This window comes from Etheostoma cragini, chromosome 8 (assembly GCF_013103735.1).
Source record: "Etheostoma cragini isolate CJK2018 chromosome 8, CSU_Ecrag_1.0, whole genome shotgun sequence".
Lineage (NCBI taxonomy): Eukaryota > Metazoa > Chordata > Actinopteri > Perciformes > Percidae > Etheostoma > Etheostoma cragini.
The window spans coordinates 4,844,417-4,849,295 of record NC_048414.1 but is presented as its reverse complement, the minus strand read 5'-3'; the positions used below and the strand labels follow the sequence as shown (position 1 = coordinate 4,849,295).

Here is a 4,879-nt window from a genome sequence, read left to right as displayed (position 1 = left end):
TGATGTCTGTTGGTTGTAGACGACAGCTGGTTCAGTCCTGTTGCCATGACCTTAGTCATTATCGTGTAATCTAGAGAGGCGTGAGAAACACGGCCCCTACCTTGCTCGAGCATTGACTCTGTTTGGAAATATGTTGTGCAACAGTAGTCACCATTTCATTCAAACTAAATCAGATTTCACTTTCTTGTAGTGCTGAAAGGATTAGTCAATTGACAAGTAAAGAAACTCAAGTTTTTAAAGTCCCATGGCATGACATTTTCACTTTATGAGGTTTTTTAACATTAATATGAGTTCCCCCAGCCTACCTATGGTCCCCCAGTGGCTAGAAATGGCGATAGGTGTAAACCGGGTCCTGGGTATCATGCTCTTCCTTTGATAAGATGAAAGCTCAGATGGGTCAGATGGATATTGCCCATATCTTTGGCTTTTTTGACTGTTTGTTGGACAAAACCAGCAATCTGAAGAGTACAGTGCAATAATACAAAAACACAGCTCCAGTAGATTTAGTGTCTGTCAAAAACAGATACCTTTTACATCACTTTCAAATCCCTTCATCTCATTCATGTAGCGGTTTGACAGTTTGCTGGATTGACATGTGGCAAATCCTCTGCTACAGGGTAACAGCTGGTATTCACCAAATAAAACAAAGATTTGAGGAATCAGATGTAATGCTACTAGCATGAGACAACAGTCTTTTAGTATTTAGTGTTGAATCTTTACTTAAGATCTACTAACTAGCCTGGATCTTTCAACCACATATCACGGTCTTCATTAGGTCAAGTGGGCCATTCACGTTTTATTATGATCATCTTTGAACAGAGATGGGAGACTCCACCCAATATAAATACAACCACCTGTTATCACATGTGATGACACATGACTGATCTATATGACAGATGAGCAAACTTTATACTGATAAAGACTGTGAGGTGTGGTTGAAAAGCCAAGAAACGTCTGGTAAGGGAATCTTTATTCATCTATTTTAATTGGGTCAAACTATCGTTTCCAAGTTCCAGAATTAACTTTTACAATCAAAAACAATTGTATCATACCGTTGATCCATAATGTGATTACAGGAGGTATACCATGTAGATATAGGGAAAATGATCAAAAGAAAATCGGCAATAGCATGGATGGTTCCATACACAAAACAGGCTGTGGTTATCTATCAACTATTATTCAAAATAATTCATAACTTTTGCATAAAAAAAAAATATAATAATATGAATGAGATTTATTGACCATGAATTCCAAAAAGAAGTTTAAAACTAACGGTAATAACTTGGAATGAAGTTGGCTAAGAAGATGTTAGACAGAATTAGGGGATAATTTATACATTATGCTTCGTGAAAAGGCAAAACAGACGGGGAACAACACAAGGGTTAAAGGTCCCATGACATGATGCTCTTTGGATGCTTTCGTATAGACCTTAGTGTTTCCCTAATGCCATATCTGAAGTCTCTCCTTAAAATGTACCATTTCTGAGTCTGTAGCTTTTGAGGAGGAGAGAGGGGGGCAGGGTGGAGGCTGGGGTTGTGGCCTTAACCAACTGCCACTTTGCTTGTTTGATAGCAGTGATGTCTCTCTCTCATGGGTGGGCCAAATTCTCTGGGTGGGCAAAGCAGAGAATGGGGAGGTAACCTTGCGTCTTATGACCTCATAAGGGACAAGATTCCAGATTGGCCCATCTGAGCTTTCATTTTCTCAAAGGCTCTGCCTTGAGAATACCCTTTAGGATACCCAGGGCTCGGTTTACACCCATCGCCATTTCTAGCCACTGGGGGACCATAGGCAGACTGGGGGAACACATATTAATGTTAAATGTGCATGCCATGGGCCCTTTAAGTGAATACATCAAATGACCAGAGCAGCTTGCTTCTGGTTATTTAATAAATAATGTTTTAAAGAGTGTTCTCGTTCTTATCCACTCATACTGAATGACTAAGGGGTTTGCAGTTTTGCAGAGGTGATGCTTTTGGCAGAAACCTGTAATTGGTTGTGCAGTGATTTGAGCACTGCATGACTGGCAGCGTAAGCACAATGATAGTATCTCGAAGCCGTGACAAAGAGGCTTATCTTAAAGAAGCTTACGATAATGTCAGGAGTGTGGCTTTGCAAGACTTAAACCCTTTAAGGCCCTGTGTTACACTGACTGCAGATACCATCAAGACCACTGGAGTAGTTTTTGTCCTATAAATATTTTTGAGTAAATGTCTTTGTTAAACCTTTAAAATGTTTGCTGAGCAGGTGCTCTTTGTCAGCAAAGTGCAAGTTCACATTTTTTTGTTCAGTCTTTTACACTGCCCAGCACGAACATGGTCACGGTTTAACAGACATTTCCATTCATCTTTGAAATACAGTAGCCAATAGCTAACTCTTTCTCAGTGCTTAGTAAGTTAACCTTGAATTACTGTTTCCTCACAAGGAACCAATTGGAAGATTTAGAAACTCACTGATAGTCATATCACCAAATATTCCTGTTTCCCTGGAAAGCTGCCAACGGATGTGAGCAGAGTGACATATTAGGCTTTTTTCAATTCTCAAATTTTTCTGTGACTGAATGGACCTAAATTTAGATGTTGTGTACAAAGAAATGAATGGCTGCTTCGAGGTTATTTTCTCACTCAGAAAGGCCATCTTCATGCACAAGGCTCCCTGGAAACGCAGTTTTTTCCCATCTTGATTGAAAATATTTTTGAACCTCCTAATAAAACCGATGGATAATATTAGAGGTGTAAGAACATAGGGTTGGTTTGTGCTCGCCGTCCAACGCTCTTTGTCCTCAGTTGAAAAAGAGGCTTTGTTTTGCCGTGGAGCCGTGGCTAAACCAAAGAACCAACAGTTCCCTGGCAGACAAATAAAGGCTGGAGGAGAAAGCTCTGTCAACAATAGCTATTCTGTTGTTTTCATTGGTCCAAGGTGCTAGCCAGTTTCTGTGTTTCTTTCGAAACAGCAGGAAAGTTAAAGATTATTTCTTGTAAATGTCAGCCCAAGGACAGCGTTTATATCCAACGTTGTCTTCACAGGCTGTATTCCATACTTAATGACGTTCCCTCCGGATATTTGCTTCCAACACCTGCTTCTCTGCTAAAGTCTCACTTCAGTAACATAAACCAGAGATTAAATGAAGTGTTTTCCTTAGCAACCCATCCAGCAGACTTTAGATTAAGATGGTAAATTAGTAACTTCCAGTGGTGTTAGGGGTAAATAATTTCCCCTTTCTGTTCTGGCTTCATTTCACACATCTAAAAGCTTTATATTGTACTGCATGTTTTTGGAAGTCCTTGGCAGAAACACAGTTAGAATTTCCAATTATTTTCAATCGAATCAAATGTGATTTCATAGAGCTTGAAGGTGTTCACCTGCTGCATAACTGGAATGTCATGGAACACAACTCAGATGTTTGGGAAAATTAACAAATCACCCGAGGTTATCTGATTTGACTTTCAATATTAAGTTCACTATTCGATTCAATGCCACAATTACAGCCACTGGGTGGCAGAGGGGTACCTTACAACAACAGTTTCAGTTCCTCATAATTCAATACGCCATGCCCACACGCTTTACTGTTGTTTACATTACTCACACACGTGGAAGGCGAAGATGTTCAACAACAACCGCTCCGGGAAGTGGGTCATCTCCGACTCTGGAGTCAGGAAAAGAGCTTCCGCAGGATACAGGCAAGCTAACGTTAACCTGTGTCCTTACCTGCATGCTACCAGCAGGTAAGCTACGCTATGTGTGTTGTTGTCTTTTTCTTAAGGCGTGCACAAGTTACCGGGGGTGGAGAAAGGAAAAAAAATACTGGGGGAATCGCCGAGCTTGCTTTTGATTTTGATAGTCGAAATCAAAAGCACATTTCGATTGTTTGGTTTAAAATTGCGGCCCAACTAGAAATCCCAGCTGTGTATTGTTGCTATTATATCTTGGTTGGGGTTTGGCTTGATGGAATAGTTTCTCCCCGCTTTGGTATGCATGAAGCCGAAAGAATAAACACCCCCTGCAGGAATGTTAACTTTTGAGTGGAGTGAATATTTTATATTATTTATGTTAGTGCGTCTCTGAAGGTGAGAGAAAGTAGAAGTTGCTGGAGGATGAGGGTGTTCTTTTGTGGTGAATGACTTTGGAAATAAGATGAGAACATCAAATCTAGGAAGCTTCCCAAGAGATAGGATCTGCTGAGACAGCTTTTTCTCACTCACTCACTCTTGATATGACTAGCTGATTTTGATCAGTCATGTTCCTTCTTTTTCACCTGTTTGTCTCTTGTTGAACCTTCACCTCTCAACCTCCACTCTGTTTTTAATTTATTTGTTTTTTTCTCTCTGAGAGGTCAACAGAAGGTGAGGCAGTTGGAGAGTTGTTGCTTTACGTTTGTGACTTGAGGCGTAGACCAGTGCTGAGCTTTAATGCAAATCCATCAAAAATAAAACATCTTTAGTACGCCATGCTTTACTCACCAGAGTTAGCCGTAAACGTTACCAACGAGAGTTATGTGTCATTTGAAGCCATCATCCTGGTTTGATGGGAACTTTTGACGGGCATCGTTTACAATGCTTTGCCATTGTATAGCCTAAATGATAGCTGGAAAAAAAATAGTCAACAGATTATTTCATAATGAAGCCCTAATAAAATTAAACATCCTTAAATCCATGTTGATTAGAAATTAGGAAAAAGTGCTAAATAGTCAGTGATTTTTTTATCTTGACTCAGCATTGATCTTGCTTGTTATGTCTGTTAGGGTACAAAAATAAAGTCTCAACTTCTCTATAAACCAGGATTCATCCTGGTGCCGTATGAGTGTATAAACAATGTTGTCCTACACAAAATCAACAGTGATGCTCTGCCAAAGGCACAGTGTGTGTGTGTGTGTGTGTGT

The 4,879-nt window shown here is 40.0% G+C and overlaps 1 protein-coding gene and 1 long non-coding RNA gene across 3 annotated transcripts in view; one reads left to right on the top strand and one right to left on the bottom strand.

Moving 5' to 3' along the window:
• The window catches only part of LOC117949254, a 9,822-nt gene extending 9,646 nt beyond the window's left edge, over nucleotides 1-176 (bottom strand). The window contains exon 1 of the long non-coding RNA XR_004657654.1: nucleotides 166-176. This is a non-coding gene — a long non-coding RNA (uncharacterized LOC117949254). The remainder of the gene's footprint in view (nucleotides 1-165) is intronic.
• LOC117949250 (pleckstrin homology domain-containing family A member 7-like) overlaps nucleotides 1-4,879 on the top strand; it is a 128,737-nt gene that overhangs the window by 7,064 nt on the left and 116,794 nt on the right. The window lies entirely within an intron of this gene.